The sequence below is a fragment of the Cheilinus undulatus genome, linkage group 1, assembly GCF_018320785.1.
Source record: "Cheilinus undulatus linkage group 1, ASM1832078v1, whole genome shotgun sequence".
Taxonomy (NCBI): Eukaryota; Metazoa; Chordata; class Actinopteri; order Labriformes; family Labridae; genus Cheilinus; species Cheilinus undulatus.
The window spans coordinates 13,848,293-13,874,695 of record NC_054865.1 but is presented as its reverse complement, the minus strand read 5'-3'; the positions used below and the strand labels follow the sequence as shown (position 1 = coordinate 13,874,695).

The following is a 26,403-nucleotide window of genomic DNA, read 5'->3' as shown; positions in this document are numbered from 1 at the left end:
TTACACAATTAGTGAAATGGGGATCACCTGAGTGCAGTGAATGTGTCTCAAGTAATTATAGTAAAGACACCTGTGTCTGGAAGGTCCAAGTCATTACATAATCAGTTTTCCTGATTACCATTACACCATGAAGACAAAAGAACACTCCAAGCATTCCAGATAAAACATTAGTGGAAAGTTTAAGTCAGGGAATGTACAAAAAAAAAAAAAAAAACATTCCAAGGCACTGAACATCCCCCAGAGTTCAGTTAAATCCATCATTAAGGAATGAAAGGAATATGGCACATGTTTAAATCTGCCGTCCTCACAAACTGAGTGACCGTGCAAGAAGGAGACTAGACCATCAAGACGTCTGTGACTACTCTGAAGGAGTTACAAGCTTCAGCAGCTGAGATGGGAGAGACTCTGAATAAAACAACTGTTTTTGGGTTCTTCACCAGTCAAAGCTTTATGGGAGAGTGGCAAAGAGAAAGCCACTGTTGAGGAAAACTCGGTTTAAATCTGAACTAGAGTTCACCAAAAGGCATGTTGAAGACTCCATGGTCAAGTGGAAGAAAGTTCTTTTGTCTGATGGGACCAAAATGGTGCTTTTTGATCATCAGCCAAGACGCCAAACATTGCACATCACCACAAACACACATTCCCCACTGTGCTGCAATTGTTTCAACAATGGTGCATGTGTCAGCATTATATATTGGTAATCTGGTTGCATTAGTTTGTAAGATGCAGCCTACATGAAAATAACATGTATTTAAAGCGTGTCTTGTACACTGGTTTTCATATCTTTAGGTATAATTTCAGATGGAATTTAGTTTATTACCACTTTATAGGATAAATGAGCTTACAATCAGGTCTGGCCCAAGTGGCCAAAAGAGTCAAAGCAATTATTCAAATATGTTTGTGGCTTCCATGACAATTTTCTCAAACAGCTAAATGTGTCATTTCCTCATTAAAAATAAAACCCTGTTTCTAGAAATAATGTTTGTATGTCACCAATCTGATGTCCTAATTACATTGTAGTGCCAGAGTAATCGCTGCCTGGCGTTTGATCACAGACTTCTTTTTTTAGATTGAATGAGATATTACAGTACAATAATGTAGCACACTGTATTCACTGGGACATGGTTGAGTCCATGGCAGGTGTTCAAAGTGGAAAAAAAAAAGCTGTATATTAGTTGGCTGCCTGATAAGCTCATTACAATTCACCGAGCTGCAGAGTCCAGGCTCCCTGTTTATAATTACTTCCACAGTACATATCTCTTTCCAGGAAATGTTCGGTGAAGTTATCGGGGAATCAGTGACCTGAAAAATCAAATGCTTTTTTTCCAAGCAACACCTAAATGGTGTTTAAAAGGCCTCTGAACCCCAGTAGTTTGGGTAAACGATAACATTTGCTGGTAAAAAACATACATCTGATTTCACTCTAAGGATGTTTGTCTTAAAGCTCCAGGAATTGGGGGTTGCTTGAGATTTAGCACCTCCTGTGGGCAAAAGAGGCACATCCTTTCTCATTTCCAAACCATTCATCTAAAATAAAAACTATTACCATTCCTAATTTTATGATTGAATGTGTCTCTGACACTCTTTCATGTGGAAAACACTGACAAAGGCTGACTCTGCTGTTCCCCTGAATCACTTCATCCAGTACCTACCATATAGCTGTGGTTAAAAACTTTAAAAAATGTACAAAAACTATTAATCACTACTTGCTGATGTACTAGTTTACTTTTGTGGTTTTATTTAGCCATTACAGCTGATTTCAGTCTCTTTATTAACCAGATAAAAATCAGAAATATGAAAAAAATACTTAAAGGGGACATTTTATGCCAAAATCACTTTTTCAAGCTTTTCCAACAAAATATGTGCCCCTGGCCTGTCCACAATCCCCTCAAATACCAGAAAAAATGTGTGCTGAAACAAGCCGTTCTCAGATTTTCCCTTCATGATGTCATGTGGGGAGTTAGCCACACCCCGAGTTCAGTTGGCACTCCCCGCTTGGAAGAAAGTTTCACCCTCCTCCCCTGATCCTCCCCTCAGCTGCCAGCTGAGAGGAAGATCAGAAGAGCCACATCCATTAAGCCACATTCATTTCCTGAGAGGGGTGTGGTCAGGGGTGGAGTCAGACAGGGGCATTTAGATATGCAAAAATCAATGCTGGAATGTTTTTTTCCAGAAACAAACTTCACAGGCATGTTTTGGGGACCTCTGAGACAAATATAAACTTGTCTTAAAAGGATGAAATATGTCCCCTTTAAATCTTTCCCACCCAAGTCAAAGTTGTGTTATTTTCCATAGATGCTGCAGACAATGATACATTGGGGAAACAAAACAGCTTAAAGATAAATATTGCAGCTTTAGAGCAACCTGGTGTATAAAAATGTTAAAGTTCATGTCGAATTTAATACCTAGTGTGTCATTAGGATATCTGGGTCTTAATGAGCCACTCCATCACAACTTTAACCAATCCTGAGGTACTGCTATAACCTCACATTTGTCGCATAAACGACCCAAAAAGAACTTGATATTCGGGTCATCAAAATTTTGTTTTTTTTTCTAATGAACAAAATGTTTGTGTGTCTGAGTCAGACCAAGAAGAAGTTAAATGTGGTCACTCCCGGTATGTAGGTACTTTGCTAAAGGTTCTCAGAAGTTAACAGACAGCTGATTTTGGAGGCATTCTGTCAACAAGGTGTCTCGCTATCAGTCCAATTCCTCCTAGCTTACAGAGCATGGAGCCAGCAGTGATTTAGATCAGCTCTGTCTGTTTGGATGGAGTGGATCCTCCTTTGTCTGCTGAGTTAAAATGAGCTGCGCTGTGGTCACCAGAGTTAGCAGCGTTAGGCTCTCTGACAGCTTGTTTAGTAGAAGCCTTTTGTTGGGCTAAGTGCTTCATGAAATTAAAATTACTATTCTTGGCGGTGGAAAAAAGATTTCCTTGTCTGCATGGAGTACAATCCACCACTTCTTTCTCATCCTTTACCTCGAGGAGGGAAAAATAATGTCAGCATTTCAAAGAGAGAAAGTCCATGGCTAAGTGATAATCAGCCTGTGAGTCTCGACGTGATGTTCTTCCTCCCAGAATGCTGCTCCTTCACGGGAACCTTGACCACAGAATTGGATGTCAATAAGCTTTAATGTATAGAGTTGTTAGCTTTGTCACATAGAGGACAGGTTCTTTATTTTGTCTTCTTTTTTTGTAATTGTAACAGCATTTCCATATTTGACATGCTCTACTAGTTAGTATAGTTAGAAACCAGTCTGTTTTTATCATTATTTTAGGTCAAATATTGGCCCCTTGTTCCACACGGCTCAAGGCTGTCAGTACAACTCTTCAACCAGCCACATGTTAAGTCCAGGACTTCCTGCATGTTAGTGAGGAGGAGTTTTCATTTAATGCACAGGGAGCTGAACCCAAATGATCAAAGCTCAGCAGAGAAGAGTGGGCCAACCCCCCTCCAATGAAATTGCGCTAATTGTTCATAAGAATCACTACATCCATACAGTACCCACAATTCCTTGGGGCTGAGCTGATCTGGGCCAATTTGCAGCTAGAGGATGGTGGATATTGAACCCTTTGGTTTCAAACGTGCCCCGCCCAAACACTACAGCAACATGGTTGTGATTCTTCAGTTTTACCATCTAAACAAGGTATGAGACAACAAAAGGGGAAAAACTGACGGCTGAAAGTTGATAAATGTGTGGAGGAGAGCAGATTAGACCCAGAAAAGAACAAAAGCAAACAGCAGCGTGACCCCGGATGCAGAGAGCTAACAGCGTGATGTTTCCTTGAAGACAGCTAACAATCCCACCCGCTCCTCCAGAGGAGAGCTAATGATCACCACCGGAGGCTGTTTTTCTGGGAAATGTACACACAGGTGCTTCAGCTGAGGAGCTGCGGATCACAGGCAGCGATAAAGCTATACTGCATTGTTGCTCGCCTGCTTTGATCTCGGCTTGAACGCTCTGCCTCCTCTTTTCAGACTGTTGTCAGGAATTATTTTAGCTTTTTAAATCCTGTGTGTTTAATAAATCGCCTTATTTGGCACATTCTACCGTGCTGCTTCAGATCTCTGGTGTGACTGTGGGTAGAGCTTCCTGTGATGCTTGGCTTTATGATGATTCTGCACAAATATGTATACTTAATGCTCTAGGTGGTAGGATGCCTTTGCTATAATATAGGGCATGTGAATATAGATTTATGTTTACAAAATCAAAATTATAGGTAGGAGGATCGGTCATTTTTCATCTAAATCCTCATCATACCACCCCTGATACTTCTCTATTATTTGATAAAAAGACAAGATGCTTTGAACAAAACTTTTAGTTTACATAAGCAGCAAGATTATCAGGTCAGATCAACATAATAACCTGCACTGAATGCCTCACTGTTCAAGATATAATCTATGCCCAATGACCAGTCAGATCTCTTTATTGTGGAGTTTTGTGAGCTGATCATGACAGGAGAGGAGAGACACAATGCCAAGCACTTTCCATGTTATTTCCAATAGCCTCTAAAATTCAATTATGAAATTAATAGTTTTTGCAGTCATCACCCTACAACAGAGATCAACTGGAGCACTGGCATCTAGTTTTGAATGTTTAAGAAACAAAAACAAGCATTTTTTTTACAAGCCTAATTATCTGTTTACTGCTTTGGCTATGGCTGAAATGTAGCTGTCATACGCTGCATGTAAGAAAATAATTAGTCACAGAGAAGAAATGGGAGTTACTTTGACCAGATCTCTTTTGCACTAATGATGCTAACATGATACGGCTGTGACTGTCTTCAGCTTTTTTTCCAGTATTTGTTGTTGCTGCTGCTTCATTTTAGTTTTACATCAAAGACTACATTTTTTCCCTCAATCTTAGTTTAGATTATTTGTTACAATTTAAATGTGCCATGCACTAGAAGAGGTGCCCAAAAACTCATGGACTTATAGGCACTGAAAAACATAATAAATATATGCATTAATATAAGGAAAAGAAGAACAGAGATACATTATTAACAGTGTTGTCCCTTGGATATTAAAACTTCATCACTTTTTAGGCAGCTGCAATAGTTTACATAAGTCATACAAAGAGTGTCACCTTGTACTGCTGGAGACATTTAACAGAATTTGAGCAAGCTGAAACTAGAGATGTTAATTTTGTTTTTTCCAATACCGATTCCGATACCAAGGTGTAGAGTATAGGCCAATACTGAGTGCTGATCCGACACTTTCTGCGATTTTTCTTGACTCACTGAATGGACTAGCAAACTATTTTAAACAATTATTTGACTCAGAACATGGCTCAACAAATTTCGCTCTATTTGGGCAGCATGACGTGATGACAGAACAGCCTGCCATTGGCTGACAGACCCTCATAAAGGGTAAACAATATGACAGTTAGCCTTAAAGCTAGTGGTAATAAATAATCGTAACTGGATTCAATATCAGGTTTACCGGTGTGGATTTAAACATTCAAGTCCTGAAAAGTCACACAAGTTCCAGGATCGCTGAAAAATGTTGCTGCAAGTGATTCAAAGGCATCAATAGCATCAATGGTCAGAGTTATTTAACTTTGATAAACTGCGTCACTTCTTGTCGTGTACGACAGCGCTGGTCAGGAAGGCATTCTGACGATCACATTCAGAGAAAAACTGTCACACAGCCAACATGCTTTGCTGCTGCAGTGGGTCCTTTGCTTCTTCTTCACCGCTCTAAAAATAGTAGCTCATGCATGCACTGTTCCGGCAGTGAAAACTAATTAATGTTCGGTTTATAGCGCTAACTTTTAGCACTGATAAAGGAAGCAAAATATAAAGTTAAACTAGATGGTATGGGATTGGTGCACCAACTCATGTACTCGCTGATACCAATACCTGCATTTTAAGCAGTAGGGGATGTATTTCCGATACTGGAATCAGAATCGGAACAACTTCAGCTGAAACTCTCTGGGTTGCAACTATTTCCCCCTCCCCCTCTTGTTTCTCTCTCAGTTTAAGTCTTCGATAAACTTTTTAGTAACAACAATGGGCTGTTGTCTCTGAATGTTTCTTTTCTGTCTCACTCTGTATTTGTGGTGTTGGTGATCTTAGTGCACAGTCACCGATGTTTCACTTTGCCTGTGGAAAACCCCATGCTAAGTGCACTAGGTTGGCAAAGTTTAGGCCATTTAAGCCCCTGCATATATTAAGGGTCAGTCACAGTTTGACAGAAAGGTCTCAGGAGGCGACACATCACATAAAAATATTGCATTAATATATTAGCTCATCAGATCTCCAAACAGAATAAAAATAAAATCCTAAATTAACATGCATCTTGCCCAGAAAGTTGAGGGAAGTTTGAACACTCTATTGTGTCATTAGCAGCATTCACACTGAAAGCTAAATCCTCCACCAGTCTCTACTTTAAGCTTGGAGAGTTACTGATAGTAAGTTTGTACAGTATGCCTCCTCTGACAGATGTGGAGTCACCTGTTTCTGCCCCCCGAGCACAGCTCTCTATTTGAGCCTGATGACTCCATCACACACTAAAGCTGGTGTAGAAAGCCTGAGGGACAAACTGGACATTAACCATGGGGAAGAAGGAGCGCTAAGACTGCGTGACACCACAAAAATAGAGAGAAAGGAGAGTACAGAGTGAACTAAAGGCATCCTGGGCTGCTGAGTTCATTTACTCTAAATAAATCTGGACTGGATGGTTGATCATTTATATTCCACAAACTGAAACGGCTGTCCCATCGGTGTGACCATCAGCTATTACTTCAAGTATCATTTATTCACTGTAGAAAAGTCAGAGTGCGTTACTGAATGAGTTGCTGACACTGGCTGGGACACCCTGGCTCGAATAAACAGTGTACAGGCTCTTATTTATTCCCAGTTCAAGCACTTTATAAGACAGATTGAAAAGTAAATCAGATACAACCAGAACCCCCTCAGGAGAGGAAGCCCGGACACACCAGTTTAATGACAAAGTTTTGGTGACATGTTTTCAGCAACACGCATTTGAATGCATGAATGCAGTTCATTTTATGAGCTAAATGATTTTTATCTTACTGGTTTAATAAATGTAAAAAGTTCTACACAGTTAAGGGCAAAGAGATGTGTGTCCAGGTGTGAATTATAATCAATATGCAAACAAGTAGACAGGCTATTCATTAGGACTGACATAACCAGGTGGCTTTTTGTGGGGCCGGTATATTCTTCTATCTTTACATAAGTTTTTTTTTTTTTTTTTTTGGGGGCTGTAGTAATCAGTAATGATTTTTTAAAACCAGATACTTAAAGAGTAACAAAAACCCAGAGTTTCAGTTGAGGTGAATCTAACCTGGAATTTCAAAAAAGCCTTCAGTATGTCATGGAGAGGCCTAATATCCCCATAAGCCATAACATCATTCAAACTAAGATACACTTTTTAGATTTGATAATTAGCCATATTGTCATAACTATAACAAAAGACTAACCAGAAGCTCCTAACCTTGTAATGCAGATGGGTGTGCCAGACTGTCATCAGGCAAATTCCTCTTGAAAAGCTCCAATCCACCATGTTTGTTTGACAAATCAACATCAATTGAGGAGAATGAGCTATGGGCGGGTTAAATTGTATTCAAAGCTGTTAGCAATCGCTGCCTCCAGAGCAGTGGTTAGCTTGGATGTAGCGTAAGCAAAGCATCAGTTTTACTAGAATTGGAGAATGCTTCTGCATGAAATAAAGAATAAAACAACACGAAGATTTTCATGATGTGAAAGATGTTTTTGGTCTTCTGCTGACCTGCTTTGGCATGAGTTTGTGAGAGTTACGTGGGAAAAGGGTTAGTTGTGTGAGTGGTTGTTTACAACGGCTGCTATTGGAGTGACTAGCTTGGATGTAACCATAGTTTTGTCAGAGCTGAACTACGTGTATTTATTAAAATGAGGGCAAAGAGTAACACTGAAAGCTTTTCATGATAGAAAAGATGTTTTCGCTCTTCCCTCAGTCTGCTTAGGCGTGAGTTTGTGATCATCATGGGTGGAGCTTGCCGGTTTATCCAATGGCTGGTGCTGTGGTAGCTGTTAGCTCAGATGCAGCTGTTGGAGAGCAGCAGTGTCATCAGAACTGGACCTCATTTTTTATTAAAACAAGAGCAAAGAGTCACACCGAACGCTTGTCTTGGCAGAGATGTTGTTTTCGCATGTCTCCCAACCGGCCTTGGCATCAACTTTGTTCACCAAAAGCTCTGCCATTAACAATCTGCTGCAACTTTGGCCTGTCAGCTCAAGAGTAGCACATGCCTACCAAGTCATTTTGTCTTGTCACTCTGATTGGCCAGATTGGCAAATGCTTCCTAAAGTGACACAGTGATATCTCTGATTCGTTGAGTTCACCTTTTACAGCAAAACATAAGTGTTCCACGGCTACTAGTGGATTGAACTTTTACAATTTTTGCTGCTGACAGTCTAAAAGCTCCAACGTTTTAACATGCATGCCAAAATTAAAATGATGCTATCATGCAGCTGCCTCATATCTTGTCAGAAACTAACAGAATTGTGGCATCAGACCAGGCCAAAGTGAGAATTAACTGCAGTATGCAACCCAGTGATTGACTGGAAAACAGTCCAGGGGGTACCCTGCCTCTCACCTAATAACAGCTTGGATTGGCACAGACATCGGATAAATGGATGGATGGATAGGTGGATGTTTTGTACTTCAAGTAAACAGTAAGCCTCTCTGTTTGCAGATTCAACTACCAGGATCATTATATTGTGAACAGAGTCCACAGTGCAGCTGGTATGGCTGAGTTTGTTGCAAACACCGTCTCACTCGAGTGCAGTAATGTGCTGAGTTCTGTCAGGACAGGAATCTACTTTCACAAAGACGTAAACACCAATGATCCATCCATCCAAAGCTGCTGCTCATTTCTTATTCGTGCCAGCTTGAACACTTGTGCCATGCTTCACAGCTTGAGTGTCCAGTTAGTATTTCAGAACTCACTGGATTAGAAAAATTTGTTGCTGTGCACTGAGCTATGCTGCCTGCTGATAGTGTTTTTATGGAAAAACATCCACAGTCCCATAGGCTCACATTGGTCAAGTTGCTCTAGTTTTACATACTGCAGCTCGTGGAGGGAAGTGGGCGACTTAATGCACAGGAATCCAATCCTACTGCAACACTGAAAGAAGCACTTACTGTTACTGTCCCTTCACTCTAAAAACACATTTTTGGTGTCCAGACATCAGATCCAGATCAGGTTTTTTTTGGGTAAGAAGGTACTCCTACACAACAACAGCCAAAAAAGGTATCTGGGACAACTTTACAAGGTGTGATAGTTTTACAGCCAAAACAGCAGCCTCTATTCTGGGAAGGCTTTCCACAAGATTTTGGAGAGTGTCTGTGAATTTGTGCAAAAGGGGCATATGTGAGGTCAGGAGCTGATGTTGGATGAGAACACCTGGCCAGAAATATGAGCTGTCATTCCTCCCAAAGGTGTACTTTGGGTAAAGGTCAGTGCTCTATGCAGACAAGTCAAGATCCTCCACACCAGTCTTCAAAACGTATCTTTATGGACCTCATACTGCACAAGAAGAGGATGACAGAAGATAGTCTCTTAAATATAAACTGCAGTTCTTGTGATGCAAACAAAGATATGCATTACTGTTCTTCAGTAGGAACAAAGCCTGGAGGCTAGAAATTGCTTCAGCAGTATGTTTCATCCTTGCCCATGTGCATCCACACAGATGTTAAAGAATCAATAAGACCACACATGCTTTGACAGGAGATATAAAATGCACTTCCCCTGTGGTCCAATTGACATTTCAAGCCAAAACAAACAAAAAAGAATGAGGATAGTCTGTCAGCTGACAGCGAGATTGAAAGTAAAAACACTGCATTATTTTGGTTGTCTTCAAACAAATCAATCATGCACACTGTGTAGAATCAAGGTAAAACACTGCAGCAACAACACCAGCGTCCATTTAAAAATGACAAGAAACCAGGCTAATTAGCTGTTAGCAACAACAGCTAGGCCTGCTAGATTGTATTTTTTTTTTCACTTTTCTTAAGTTGCAGCCTGATGCTCCAGTTATTAAAAAAACATTCTCACTAATCTACACCCAGTACCCCTTCATGACAAAGTGAAAGCAGCATTTTAGAAATTTTTGCGAATTTATCAAAAATTTAAAAAACTGAAAAATCATAATGTCTCTTAATGGTTGATGAGATTTTTATACGCCTTGATTGGAGTCCACCTGTGGTAAATTAAATTAATTGGACATGATTTTGAAAGGCACACACCTCTCTATAGAAGGCCTTACAGCTGACCATGTATATCAGAGCAAAACCCAAACCATGAGGTCCAAGAAACTGTCTGCAGAGCTCAGAGACAGGATTGTTACAAAGCACAGATCTTTGGAAGGCTAGAGAAAAACTCTGCAGATAGGAAGGAACACAGTGGCCTCCATAATTCTGAAATGGAAGAAGTTTGGCACAAAGTGTCGTCTTTTCAAAGAGCTGGCTGCTCAGCCAAACTGAGCAATCTGAGGAGAAGGGCCTTAGTATGAGAGGTGACCAAGAACACAATGGTCACTCTGACTGAGCTCCAAATATCCTGTGTGGAGATGGGAGAAAGTTCCAGAAGGACAACCATCACTGCAGCCCTCTGCATCTGGACTTTATGGCAGAGTGGCTTTCCAAAGAACTCCATGTAAAAGCCATGTGGGCCAACTTAGGCCACATTAGCTATGTAGTTCTGTTATCTACGTAGCATACACAGCTAGAATAACTAAGTATGTTTGCTACATTAGGATGTTTTCATGGAGGAAGCGCTTTTTTTATAGGCAGACCTTTTACTGTCAGGTTTTTAACTTTTGTTATCCTAACCGTTACCTTAACCCTTACACTTTTCTTACCGACAGTTTAATAAGATTGTATTTTGAAAGGGCAGCCTGCATTTTCCTTGTGAGATACAGTGCTTAACGAATTTATTAGACCACCTGTCATATTTGTCTCATAGACTGTCCAGCATCATGAAGTGCTTTAATGTGGACTCTTTCATTTTCAGTGAGCTCTCAACGTTTTACCGTTTTGAACAGGAATGAGGGATTTCAAACTGAATTCACCCAAATTTGAGCCAGCTCACTGGGCTTCTCTGAGAAGTCAGAACTTAATCAAGCATAACATTCAACCACTAAAACTCATTTTTCTGTTCAGGAATGCAAGTAAATAACTATAATTTGACATATTAATCAAGAAATATTAATGTGCTTTACTATTGTTTTCAGTTTTTTTGTAAATCAGTAAATTTGAAAATTCATCGATAACAATAATAATTTTATTTTAGCACTAAAAATATCATTTGGGTTAAAGAGCTTCTACATATTGGTGTATTAACCATTGCAGAAACATAAAAAATGATTTTAGTAATTACCAATGCTGTAAATTTAGGGCAGCTGTGCCATAAACCTTACTTTGGCTAGGGTTAGGGTGGTCTAATAAATTTGTTAGGCACTGTATGTGGCGTCTCTAAAAGACTGCATGAGGGGGCGTCTGAGAGCTACAGTCTTCAGCTAGACCCCTCTCAATTATTTAAGGTCACAATTTGGGAGAAGTTGGGAAACCTGATGTTGCTTTAGCTCCGGATGTGGGTAAATGAGCGCTGCAGCTACAGGGCATCATTACCAAGAATGCATTACAAAACAATGGCTGTGTCTGCAAACACATCTTTTAATTTTCTCAAAAGGTAGACATCTATTGTGTTTCTTTGCATAACATAAATATAAAAGACACTACTGTTAATCCAGCAGGATCCATATGTCTGCATATGGGAGTTCCCTTTGAAACGTTATCTAGAAGCAGACCTATGGACTGACCAAGAGCATGTCGAACATTAGATTTCACTAGTTAGCTCAAGCTAATGGAGGAAAAACTGCCATCAGCTGTTACTGTAGCTGACAAAATGCTAGATCTTTAGAGAAGCTTGCTTTTGTTTGCTTTTGTGTGAAATTCAAAACCCATTGTTGTAATGTCTAAGATTTCAGGCCGTATATCTGCCCCTGTTATTACTGTTAAACGTAAATCTGTCATGGCAGAGACACAAGATTGATGGGCACAGCAACAGTTACAGGGGGCAGTACTAGCTCAACATAAAAGTCTTTATTATCACTGCTATGTTGAATATATAGTAAATTTTTTAATAACTTATATAAATGTTTGATGCAAAGCACTCATTGCTGTTTGTGTTCCTGCTACCCTTCCCATAGATCAGTTGTCAATCAAACAGCGTGGACAGTCCTGTCATCATTATTATTATTATTATTATTATAGCGTGGAAAGGAGATAATCTAACTGTCATGCCATCAGATTAGCTTCTACATCTTGAGGCGGCTGATTGACAGTCGGCCATCCTTTCTGGCAACAGGCTGAATAAACAGATGTAGCCGTGAACCGCTCTCGTTTTTATGCATGTTTTCAACGTGATTGGTGCTCTGCTCCTCCCATTCCATCTGAAATGTCAAATTATGTTCAGTTTTCATTGCACACCAAGAGGTGAGATTAAAGATTGGAGCAATAAAAGAAAAATCAATCAAGTTGGAATAAATTTGTGATAAGCAAAGAGTTGACTCAACCGATGTCAAATTAAACAGTCTACTTGTCAGTGAGAGAAGTTAAAACATGGGTGTTTTTCTCCTGATCCTGCTCAGTTAAAAGTTCTACCACACAGCACCGAGTGTGGTGTGTTAAATTGCTTCACCACGCTCTTTGTTGGTGTTGGACCAGCTCGATCCTTCTAATGCTGTATCTTCTGCTTGTGTCATGGATAAAGGTTTGCTACAAACAAATAAATCACAGCTTTGTCCCATCATTACTTTTCTGTTAGGTTGCAGCCACTTGGCCAGTCAGCGTCCCTGCAGGCTCTCTCCCTGCCTGGCTTTTTTCCTCATCTCTCTTACCGTTCTTTTTTTGGGAGGTTGCTGAGAAGCCAGCTCTGACTTTGGCTTATCGACAACACCACCTGCACTGCAATCATGTAGAAGAGAGGGGATGCCGGAGTCAGGTCAGGGGAGGCTCCAGGTAAGAAAAATGGACAAAGTGAGCAGAAGCGTCAGGCAATTTTTCCTTCACAGTCAAAAATTTTAGCAGGGACTCTTGGGTACCTTTGGAGGATAGATGTCTTGAGCGGTGACTAATGTGTCAATGTATAGCGTACATTCAAGATGGATGATACAAATCTTTGTTTTCTTTCTATCTTATGACTGATAAGACCAAAAACTCTCAAAAAACTCACCAAATAAGATACATAGCCCTGACACTGTGGCATCAGTTTTACATCTGGAAGACTCATAAGTCACATAAAGGCTATAATATTTTAAGGGAATCAATATAATTATGCATAGTAAATATACCATTTTAAAACATGGCAGTTAAAGAGCATTAATAGTCAACAGCAAATGAAATCTAGTTGTAAATGTCATTGCATTTTATAACTTGTACCTGCAAAATATAACTGTATTTTGCAAACAGTTGCTCTGAAATTCTGCAGTTTGATAAAGTCTCCAAAAGGTTTAATTTAAGGTATTACAAGCAGTAATATTTGGGTGTTACTCATTTAAATGTGAATGTTATTCTAACACATGATAAATGAATATGTTACATAATTGGTTTACTCAAGAAATAAACTTCTTAAAAAGAAGTCATCAGTGATGATACGTTTCACTCAGGAATAAAACACTTGCTAAGTGTCTCTCTAAGTGTCAGTCTCGTTAAGGAAGGTCTTTGATTCTGTTGCAAATGAGACCCTCCCAACTAAAAGAAAGCATGCAGTTAGCCAGTTAAACGGATCAAGTCAGATCCCTTTGTACTCAGCACCAGATTTTTGAGTTGGTAAAACTATTTATTCGCATTTTTTATCATTTAAGGCCAACAGTCCAGGTTGAATGCTCCATCTCAGCATTAGTAACCACTGTAGTTCATCTATATCTACTGACTTGATGCCACATACTTTGTGCTTGCATATATACAACTGCTAATTGTTAGCATCAATAGTATCCTGTGGTTTAGTACTATTTTTATCAAGGTAGTTAGGATAACGTCGTCCAGAGCCTGAGTCAACTTGTACTCACATATAAACAAAGCATTGAGTGATGATATTCAGAGCAGGAATGTGGACATTATCCAGCAGAGCGGATTGATGGCCAGCAGTGCTAACACTGCTAATGTTAGCTACATTCTGTAAACCAACCATGAATTGTTTGAGGGTTGCCAGCTATCTCGTATTAGCTGAAAAATCCCATATTTTGTGCCAAATTTGTTCATCCTGAATGGTACACCCCTTGTTCTGTATATTGATGTAAATACTCTGTAATCTCAGCAACTTTACTGACCCTGGGTAAGATAATCTGGCACAGTTAGTACCCCGTCATGAACTGATCAATCAAAAAAACCTGTCAATAAATCACGGCTGTCTCACGCACATTATTACAGTTTGGGGATGGCCCCTTCCTGTTCCAACATGACTGTGCACTGGTGCACAAAGCAAGGTCCATAAAGACATGGATGAGAGAGTTTGGTGTGGATGAACTTGACTGGCCTGCACAGAGTCCTGACCTCAACCCAATAGAACACCTTTAGGATGAATTAGAGCAGAGACTGAGAGCCAGGCCTTCTCGTCCAACATCAGTGTGTGACCTCACTAATGGCTTCTGGAAGAATGGTCAAAAATTCCCATAAACACACTCCTAAACCTTGTGGAAGGCCTTCCCAGAAGAGCTGAAGCTGTTATAGCTGCAAAGAGTGGACCGACGTCATATTAAACCCTATGGATTAAGTTCATATGCGAGTCAAGGCAGATGAGCGAATATTTTTGGCAGTACAGTGTATCTTAAGCTACCCTAAAACTACCAACCCAAACTGACTAAGTCTCTATAAATGCTGCTTTCCAGTCATACACCAGGGGAAATCTTCCCTCAGTCTAGACACATAAGGCAGTGTCTTTCTTCATTTGCAGTGAAGGAGATGTTTCAGTGGAGATCCTGCATATTAACAATCAGTCAAAATGAGACATTTAACCCCAGCGTCTGTCTGTACCTGCTTTAATGGACTCTGACTGCTTGTCTATTATCTATATCCGTTCTTACCGTTATCTGACATTTCCTGATATTCCATTTTCTAGAATGACTCAGTCTACACGTCATCCTTCTTACACATAAGAAGACCCTGAGGCTCCACACAACCAGCAGACTTCCAGCTCTACGATTACAGGCCAAATGTTTTACTCACCTTCACCCTGAAGCCTCTACTGTCACCAACTGTCAAGTCTCACAGTCTTCTGTTGCTTTTCACATCTGGTCATTTCCTTGCTCCAATGCTAACCCGACTCGAGCATTAATGTTTCCCTGTAGATGTTATTGCAGTCATTTTTTGGCTCTTTATGCAATTCAGACACCAGTTTCCATATAGATTTTATATTTCATAGCTGTCATATCAAAGGTAAAAACATTCAGAGGTATAACAAAAAAAAAAGTTCCAATTAAATCAAAGCAGAGCTCGAGCACCATGATGGTTGATTCTCTGCTATTATACCATGAATGTTGTTTATCAGAGGATTGAAGGCTGAATGATGAAATCTCTGTTTCTGTCATGTAACAGACATAAAAAATGAGAGGCAGTAATCTTGGATGTTTTGCATGTCTCAGCCTGCAAAGTTAATCACAACACCATTTTCTGTTGATAATAAACTAGTCTTAGTGGAAAGAACTGTTTGATCAGCTTCCTCAAAATCAAATCATGGTAATGTTTTTTTCTGACATTTGTTGAAATTGTGTAATTCACTGGTTCCCAACCTTTTTTCCAGTCCCCTGCATTTATCTAAGAAAAGCTGAGCCCCTCCAAAACCCACAGGATATTAAAGTGATTCATTTATGTCCAAAATTCTGCTCAAATCTGCCTGCTTTCATCCAAACAAGAATAAAAGGGGTGGCTGACTAAGTGGACAGATATTTTTGAGCAAGGAAAAGTATATTTAAACACAGTTTTATTTCCAAACTACTGAATAAACAGCCTATAAAGGGTTGTATAACCATTTAAGTACTACATACACATCTAACAATTAGTCTGATGAATGCATAAATGTAAACATAAAGCAATTTTTTGGACTCAAAACAACACACCAAATACTAAAGTCTTAAAGACAGACTTGACATTGTTCTAGTGGTGCCAATGATTGCTGAGGATGATTGGACTAACGTTCTGTCTGTCAAACTCAATGTGAGGCAATCAGGGCAAGGAAACATGTGCTGTGATGTGCAGGCCCAACTTTAGAGTAAATTAACACTCCTTCATTGCTAACGACTGGTGGAGCCAGTAGGCGAAACAAACTCACGTCCAGAGAAGAGCAAAAACATATGTTCTGCCAAGAAAAGATATCAGTACAATTCTTTGCTTTTCTTGTAATAAAGAAATGTCCAGTTCTGATAAAAACTGCTGCTATACTATATGAGTTAGTAGGCTCATAGGTCATTTTAACACCTGATAGTCTGGGGGACTCGGTCTGTTTAGGAACGGAAATTGCAACATTGTTGCACTTTCCTTTGGTTTGGTTTGCATTCATACTGATCTTGGCAAAACACATAATCACATAATCAATGAAAAAACAGAATTTAAGCTGTCTTGGGATTTCTGCTCTTGCATTGGGGTAATATGAGCAGCCAGCCAGACAGTGAGCTGTCCAACATGTCGTTCTTAACATGAGATGAATAAATAAGCACGGACTGCGACGTGTTGCTAAGGCTACACAGACACCAAGCGAGGTGCCGACGTGAATTTGAGTGTATTAAATCACGTATAAATCCTTTCATCATTATACTTTATGCCACTTCCTGCTTTTGGTTCACAAGTTGGTCCGCTTTGTTTTCACACCTCAAACTAACCACACCAGGGTTCGGTTGGAAGCGGACCGAGACCCCTTGTTTTCAAGCGGACCAGGGTCCGCTTGTTTGGTCCGCACCAGAGTTCCTGTGAGCTTTCACACCACTCCAGATGAACTGGACTATCCGGGAAAATGGACCAGAGTTAATTTAAAACGGACCAAACAGCTCTGTTGTGAATGCGCCCATATACAGTGGTTGCCATTGCTCACTGGGTTGCAGTAAGGCCGGCTCAGACCAAACAAATTCAGCCAGATTCTAGCCTCACTGCAACATGGGGATCATCATCAAAGGTCAGGCCCCAGTATGAGTGTCAGGGTCGACAAACGCCTTGCTGTGTGACATAATCAACAACGCATCCAAGACCACACAACCAGGACTCGAGACTAGCATTTCAATTTTTTTTTTTTTTTTTTTTTGCGTTGCTATCTGTACTCACTGTTTTTGTAAGAAACTGCTGAAGATGCTAATCATGATTAGCATTTTCCATTTAAAAACAATGTCAAAATTAGCTTAAAAAATAGCTAAGATATAACTATTCATTATTACAAGAAAAAGAAAAAAAAAACAATAAAGATGATTTCTTTATCAACAAAAAATGGAAATGCTCGAGTCTAAAGAGTCACTTATTTACAAGACAAAAAGTCAATTTTTTTAACTCTAAAAGTTATAAATTGGGTGAAGTAATATGTTGAAAATTGAGACTGTACAGTCAAAAAGTCAAAGATCCAACCACTGCATTCACTTTGGTTTCTTATACATTTTTTTACTGTACATTGTTGTAAATTCATGAATTTATAAACTTGACATTTTTGAGTTTCTAGTTCTCAAAATACAATAATTTTTAAAACTGTTTTTTTCTTGTATAATTACTATTTTCTAAACTCTGAAATCTGATTTTTTTTTTTTTTACTTGTAAATAATCAACTTTATAATCTCAAAAATTGTGATTTAATGTGTTCTATTTATTTTTCCTCTTTTAGGTTGGCCCTAAAACATTATGTTTCAAACATGGTTTTAGAATAATATATACAGTATGTACATCTAATTTTGACAACATCAGTGCAGACAAGGTCCCACCCCCCCAGAGAGCTTTGGTGCCCCCCGTAGGGGTGCCCAGACCCCAGGTTAGGAGCCACTGCTTTACTGATTTATTTTACAATGTGTATGTGTATGAGCAGTTTGTAATGCTATTATTTCATACTTACACTGTTTTATAAAATAAGAATCCATACTAAAGCCTTTCACTCAGCTTTGGTTTCTTGAGTCTTTATTCTGGATAAGAGCTTCGCTATCTGCTAAGCTTTCCAGCAAAGCAAAAGCCCCTCCACCTGCTTCTCTCCCCATGTCCTACCCTTTACCCTTTTCCAACCCCAGCACCGCTTCAGCAGAGGGCTGTTCAGCATGAGTCTGGTTCTGCTTGAGGTTTCTGCCTGTTAAAGGGAAGGTTTTCTTTGTTACTGCAATGTTGCTAAATGCTGATTAATGTAGGGTCTTTATTATAACACATCAAAGAGTATGGTGTAGACCTGCCCTCTTTGTAAAGTGTTTTTAGATAACGTTGGTTATGAATTGGTGCTACACTAATAAAGGTTGACTGATTGAATAATCGTGCTGAGTGAAGGATAGACAAGGGGATATGTCACACACTCCATGTACAAAGGCTATAGTCTTCAATTCAGCGGTTGTGGGTCGGACTCCGTTGTCCTTTGTGGCAACTTATCCTCCCTACACTTCCTGTCTCTTCAGCTGTCCCATCCATAAAGATAAAAACAGCTTGAGAAAACACATAGAAAGAGAAATAGTAGTAGGGAAAGTGATCTGACTTTAACCAAAGAAGAAGAAACTACTTTGATATAAAGCCACAGTGAAAGCTTACAATTGTATTCACAGGAAACAGATATTGGCTGGAAGCACACAGACTGTAAACTCCTGTCAGTTAAACGTGGTGTCAGTGCACATTGCTTTGGAAGGGGAGGCCTGTTATTTGCATATTTACTTCTAGCTGCTTTAATTGAAAAAGGTTCATCAGAAACAGTTTTTTTTCTTGATTTTTTTTTTCATAGCAGGTGGTCCAGTTTTGAAACTAACCTGTAGAGGCTGCCTCTGCTCCTGGTCCTTTATGATTTCAACACTCCAGTTTCCTCCTGCAAGTCACTCTTTGAAGTTTTTCAGGAGTCACAGTACATGTCATGTATTTTACTAAAAGTGTGCCCCGAGTGCAGTTGGGCTTCTAATAAAATGAGGGTTAGAACTGAGTAATTTACCTGTCATGCAGCTCTTGGAAAATGTAATGTTTAATTCATCCTAATCCACTGGCAGTCAAATCAGAAGATTACAGGTTTGATCTATTCATATTTCATCCATATTCAAAGAGAAATCCATTTTGCAGTGAGAGGCGTAAATGTTTGACTTTGCATCGGCCCCTGCTTTCCAGAGAGCCGGGATTAAAGAAGTGCTAACAGAATAAAGGGATTGGTGATGCACATTGCCTCGGGCACCTCGCTTCAGTTACTAAAGACGGAGAATATTTTACTCTTTTTGTGGACCAGACAGAATGAGCTTCCTCGAGGACGGCTGTATCTGTGATTGCCGCTAACTCCGCTTCATATAATCTCCAGTAATATCACCCTGGAAGCTTCAGCAGCAGATTTAGCATTTAGCCGCCACATTCACCCTTCTGCAGTTTCTCAGGCCTGTGATTGGCTGGGCCGCGCGGCACACTGCAGCAGCTCTGCTCCTCTGGCTAAAGGGCACGCAGACAAAGAGGCAGAGCCGATTATCTGCGTCTCATCCAGAGGCAGCACACAGCAGACTTCTATTGTAGAGCTTCAATGTGATGTTGGGGTCTTTTCACAGGAGCTACAAAAGACTTGAGATTATTGAGATTTCACTGATAGCATTGTCATTGTCACTGATATTAAGATACTGCAAGGAGTGTGAAATATCTGTGCAACCAACCTGCAAAACAAAAGATACTGTTTTGCAGCTACACTTCACCAGGTCTGATAAGGAGAGACTGATAAGAGGAAAACAGACTTAATGTACACTGACTGAGGGGGAGTCAATTTTCCTCTTCTCTTTTAACTCTTTGCTCCTCACAAAGGTAGTCTGATCCTTATCACCATGTGGATAATGAGCACTGGACCACACATCAAGTCTCTGTGACACTGCAAGTCTGTATGCTAAATTTAGATGTACTCTTCAGATATGATCTTAATTTGTTTTGTTGTTCACATGACTTTTCAAATTTGGACTACTGGGTGAATTGGCTGTGGTCCTGCACTGACTGGAATTTTAATTTCAATAATTCTTATGATTATTGTGTATATCACTTTATGCAATGCATTTCTATTGATTGCATTAATATGTATTCTTTCCTTGAAGGGCAACTACACTAATATATAAGAGGCAAAAACCTTGAATATAAACATGCAGAAACCTCCAGCAGAACCAGACTCATGTTAAACAGGCAGGAGCCTTGAACCAAACCAGACTCATAATAAACAGGTGGAAACCTGCAGCAGATCCAGACTCATGTACCACAGGCAGAAACCTAAAGAAGAATCAGACTCATATTGAACAGACAGAAATCTTGAACTGAACTAGATTTATGTAGAATATGCAGAAACCTTCAACAGAACCAGGCTCATGTTAAAGGCAAAGAAACCTCAAGAAGAACCAGAGTCAAGTTAAACAGGCAGAAACCTTCAATGGATCCAGACTTGTTCTAAACGTCTGTCAAACCAGATTCGTGTTGGGCAGGCATGACCTCCAACAGGACCAGACTCATGTTAGAAAGAAAACTCCAGGTCATGTTAAAAAGGCAGAAAACTCAAGTAAAACCAGAACCATGGGCAGAAGACTGGAGGAGCACAATTACACATAGAGTAAAAACTAAAGGGTTCTAATATGGGATTAAATTATGTATAGTTCCATTTTAGAAAAGGTTACATAACTGGTGGCTCACTTTAGCTTCCTTAGCTTTGCCTAAAGCTAGCATAGCTACACTAGCTACATAATTAATGCTACTACATAAACCAATGTAGCCAAGTGGGCTTTAGTATCGTGAGCTTAAGCAAATGTAGCAAAGCTAACATAGATAACATATCTATGTATATCTATGTATATGATAGTTTTAGTCATAGTTTTAGTCGACGACATTAACACTGCTATGTAGCTACGTTTTCATAGCTACGTTGACTTCACTGATGCGAGCAAATGTTGGCAATGCCACATAGATAACTTCAATACATAGCTTATGTAGCTGCTTTGTGGGCTTAGCTTTAGCTATGTAGTGACTTCATCTATGCTTACACAGCTAACAGAGCTATATAAGCTATGCTTGCAATGTTTTCATGGAGGACCAGCATTTTCCTGTAAGCAGACTGTTTGCTTTTGCTTGTATTTCCATTCTGAGATTTGTCCCAGATGAACAGTCTGCAGCCAGACTGTTTTGGAAACTCCTGTCTGCACAAAGAAGTTATTCTTTAGGTTATGATTATGACACTTTTAACCTAAAACCTTACTGGGTTTGGATGAAAATTCTCCAGTCAGCCGTCTCATGGTATACCTATTGATACACAAACACTGTTTTAATCTGTGCAATCAATGTGAGGAGAAGCTATGTTTTGCATGCTCCACATCTCCATGTAGGAGTGTCTGCAGTTTGTCTGTGTCTGCATTGGTTTGGACATGGACTTGAATTGCATTTGCCTGTCATGGTGTTTGTCCTGTTTAATTGACGATTCATAGAATGTGTGGTCTTCTTGTTTTTTGTCCTGAAGGAACTTTGGTCTTTTTCATGACTTAGTCTTAAGTAATGTACAGCAATAATAATTCAAAGCTGACCAATCACACCGCTTATTTGTAACAACTTTTCAGTTACGTATAAACAAATCCAGTTTCAGTGCACCACCATGTGTACTTTAACATTTTTCTCTTAACAGTGTAAATCTTGTAGAGGAGCTTTATCAGTGTAATAAAACCTGAGAGGATAAAACAACAGATGAAGTAATAAAACCTTTTTTAATTCATGTGATGGGCTTACGGTTCAGACCCAAGCTTTAAAGTTATTTGCACATTTCCTATTCAAAGCAGGTCACCTTCATCTTGTTGCAGCTTTGAAATTTTTACTCTTTCATTGTTCAAAAATGTTATACAATTGCACTAACAGAGCCAGAATGAGTGAGATAACAGGGTGTAACAACGGCACCGCAGCACAGGACCACACTCTCCTTTTGTCACATAAAGCGGAAATTATTGCAGCTGGTTTGATCCTCCTCTATTTACATACATCAGTGTGGTTCAGTTACATGGGGCGGCTCTTATCAATGATATGGCCTTGTGCTTTATTCTAATAATTAAAGCCAACGGCCGCACATTGTCCATGCTTCATTTGGCGTGATTGAATGATTGGCACCCACTGAGCTGACGTGGTTAGGGTGAGCATGGTGAGGAGAGTAATAATGTCAGGGCTGTGTCGAAGACTCTGCACATGATGGAGTGACTCATTTCCTCTTTGCGAGGCCTGATTCCACATGGCTTCCTTCTTGCATAACGCCTCGGCCCTCGTCTGTGCCGCCACGCCACTCCGACTGACAAGTCTTAACCAAACACACCAAATGGAATAGACAGAAAGCCTCACTCCTCATCAGCATTCACTCGGATTCTCAGGCATCACCACAGCCCGGCTGTTCACGTACAGAACAACAAAGACACCGTTTGTACACATCGGAAAGGTTGTTCAAGGAGAAACCAGATGGGATGTGAGAAAATCATCCAGATAGGCGAGGGTTAATGAAAGAAATAAGCTGGCTCTCTCAGTTTGCTGCATGTGATGTTGTCTGTCGAGGAATGTGAGGTCATTTTACTGTAAGCCCTCACACTGTACTCTTCGCTGTCCCTGCAGGCACAACGACCCTGATGTGCTTCTCCTCTGGAATAAAAATGTGAAATTAAAGCTGCACTTTTGGAGATATTCAGAGGGGAAAATACAAATGATCAGCTCCCGATACATCATATTATTTAAAGTATTCAAGAGCACCAAAATGAGTTATACAATCCAGTAATAAAGTTTTTTAATAATACAGCACTCTGAAAGAAACCATTCTGCATACTTAATGTGTTCACTTTTCATTTTTAAGCACATTCGGCTGATTTAACTCCTGAATTTTTAAGTAAGAAAACCAGGCTTCAAATGTCACATGTTCCTTTATAACAGTGGTGTTCAACCCTGTTCCATCCATCCATCTATATCACCTGCCTTTAATGGGGCCTAATCCCAGCTGTCACTGGGGAGCGTCAGGGTACACCCTGGACTAATAACTGGTCAATTACAGGGCAGACATATAGACAGGCCTGCCCACAGAGCTGGCTGGGGCCCTGAAAAACCCTGAGATTTGGCCCTTCCCAGCTGTGATTTATTGATGATGTCAATGCATATGTGCTGAACCAGTACCATTGGTGCTGATGTTCTGGCTAACGGTTACCTCATTTTGGAGCTGTGTCAAGCAATAATTTAGTTCTGATGTTGAAATTATTTATTCAAGCTACTTTTTAACCCATTTCACCACTTTTTCTACCAATGTTTGACACTTCTTTTTGACTTTTTTGATCCATTTATTTTCCAGCATTTTGTCCTTGTTTTCAACTTGTTCCACTAGTCCTTGTTTATCCCTTTTACCTAATTTGTACTACCTTTAACAAATTTTTGACACTTTTAAAAAACTTTGTTTTAGGGTTAACCCATTTGTGTCACTTTTTCCCTTTTTTTTAATTTGCCAATTGTGGCCCATTTTCCACTTCTTCTTGCTCCTTTTAACCTTTTGATTTTCCAGCATTTTGCCCTTTTTTTTTTTCACTCTTTTTTTTCAACAAACTTTTGCTACTTTTGACCAATTTTTGCCAAATTCTAAACTATTTTTTCCTGACCCATTCGTCACGCTTTTTTCCCCATTTTTGCCAATTGTTGCCCATTTTACAGCTTGTTCTTGCTAAATTTAACCCATTTTTTTTTTTTTTTTTTTTAGGATGAGCATGGTGAGGAGAGTAATAATACCAGGGCAAGAGAAGCGAATTAGGTAACACACTTGAATTTACCAGCATTTTTAAATCAAAACATGGCGTTGCTGGCTGCAGCATAAAAACAAATCAAATTTTTTATTTCTAAAGTTCATCCAAAAAAAAAAAAAAGTTGTGCACATTGTCTTCTACAGGTGACATTTCCTTCGTGTGTCCTATACATAATGTTAACTACAGTTTCCAATAGACAACATGTGCTTGAGTGTTTATTTGAATGAGCTGAAGCCACTCAAGAAATATGGGTGTCTCAAACTTAAAAAAATGCTTTTGATCATAGCTCAGCTGCTTGGCTTTGAGAAAGAGCAGAGAGACAGAAGTTGAGGATTGAATTTACTGTTTTCTGGTAAAGATCTCTCTGCTATGACAATTTAATGATCTGTAGTCCACCGTGGCTGATAGATTTGGGAAATGTACCTTATAATGAACAAAAACACAGCATGTAGCTGTCTGTTAACCTCAGTGTTGGGAGTAACGCATTACTAATTACTAAGTAACGAGTGACAGTAACTCGGTTACTTTTTATGGTAACTAGTGGTGTAACGCATTTCTTTTTAAAATGAATAACACTGTTACAACTACTGAGAGTTAAAATCACTTGTTACTCGTTACTTTTACAGCTGACAACTCATTGATGAAGGTTAGTAAACATCCATTTTGGCAGATGATGTGACAGAGCGGTAAACACATCTGCATCCTGGGAGAGACAACAGCCTCTGCAGAAACACACAAACAAACACAGGCTCTGAAGCACGCACACACATCATGGCTGAGCACTCGGGCGTGAGCTCTCTGTCTTGGAAATAGGAGCATTACTTTTCCCTAAAAAAATAAAGGACGAAATAGAACAGGGAAGTAAACCTTTCCATCTCCAAGAACAGTAATTTTAACTTCGCAAAGTGCCGAGTTAAGCAATACGCTTCGGCTAAACTAGTTTCCAGAAAGCTGGATGCTACAAACACTGCTAACCCAGGTACAGCTCATGTTAGCTGGGCAGACCAAGCAGGGAGGAGCCACGCCATGCAAACAACCAAGGCTGGATTCAATTCACCGCCAGCTGCACAGTGTAGCAGGGTATGTTGTTAAAGACACGCTTCTGAAAAAAGCTGTAGAGTCCGCTGCCTTCACAGAAATAACGAGAAAAAAAGATAAGATGAGGGATAGGACCGCCATGTAGAAAGATATGTAGAGAGCATCTGGGATTCAATCTTTACTCTGTCAGTAGAGTATATCTATATGAGACTACTTCAACAGTGTCAAAATGCTTTAACACTGTCAAAAGTTGAGAAATATTCCTACTGTGTTCTATTGTTACACCATGTTCCAACATAATGAAAATGGCTATAATGTTATATGACATTTTAATTTAGTTATTTCCTCTCACACAGCCACAACAACACAAATGAATGTGATGTGTACAATAAAGAGGATTGAAGCGAAAAAAGTAATGCCTGAGTTACTTTTCCAAGTAACTAGTAACTGTAACTAGTTACTATTTTTCTGTAACTTGCCCAACACTGATTAACCTTTAATGAAGGCAGTGACATCAGCTAACAACAGACTGAGATGAACTACTCAGTGATTTTATACCATTGTAGCAGTAGGGGGGCGGGGTCATCTTCCATAAAGGCCGATGATGTCATGGCCTCCTATATTTGCCCTGCTCAAATTGACCCAAGCCAGGAAAGTTTTTAAGATTTATATAAATTCTACAATTTAACCAAACTAGTTATAAGAAAATAAATTCCTTGACTAAAAATAAAACCTAAATGCAAGTACCTTATTATGACTAAAACCGAACTAAAATGGTTTTGAGTTGTCACTAAGACTAGACTTTAAAGGTTAAACATGACTAAAAAGTGACTAGAACTTTAATCTTAAGACTAAGAATAAATTTAAGATAGCTGCCAAAATTAAAACTGAGCCACACTGACAGGAATGAGTTTTGTAGGAGGAACACTTCAATCAAAAACTGTTGTTAATGTTTAAAATGTAATCCTGTCATGATTCTGTAATGTGATGTTGAAAACAGAACGAGAGCTCTTGAATGCCTCTTTGTAGTTTCATTAAATATGTCTGATCAGCATGTTTTGACATTTTAATGAAAAAAAAAACAAAAAGAAGTGATCTAAGAATTTTACAAGTGAATATCACTTCTTTACCCTTCTATTGTTTATAAATGAGACTGTATTGTAAAAGTAAGGTCTGTTTGCTACTGTGTGCACACTTTTGTTGTTTCATTAACACTGTGAATGCCATTTGGGACTCATTTTAATTATCACTGTAATCGAGCCATGACTTCAGTTATACATAAACAACTAAATCAATGAAAACATAGTTATCTGAAAGAGTGAGGTGGGTCCTACAGCCGCAGGCTTTTATAGTGAGTCAAACACTGCAGAGAAAATTGGAAATCTAAACTTCAGAATCACCAAAACTTTGGC

At 39.4% G+C, this 26,403-nt stretch overlaps 1 protein-coding gene across 1 annotated transcript in view; it reads right to left on the bottom strand.

Moving 5' to 3' along the window:
* The window catches only part of ntrk3b (neurotrophic tyrosine kinase, receptor, type 3b), a 420,803-nt gene that overhangs the window by 218,532 nt on the left and 175,868 nt on the right, over positions 1-26,403 (bottom strand). The window lies entirely within an intron of this gene.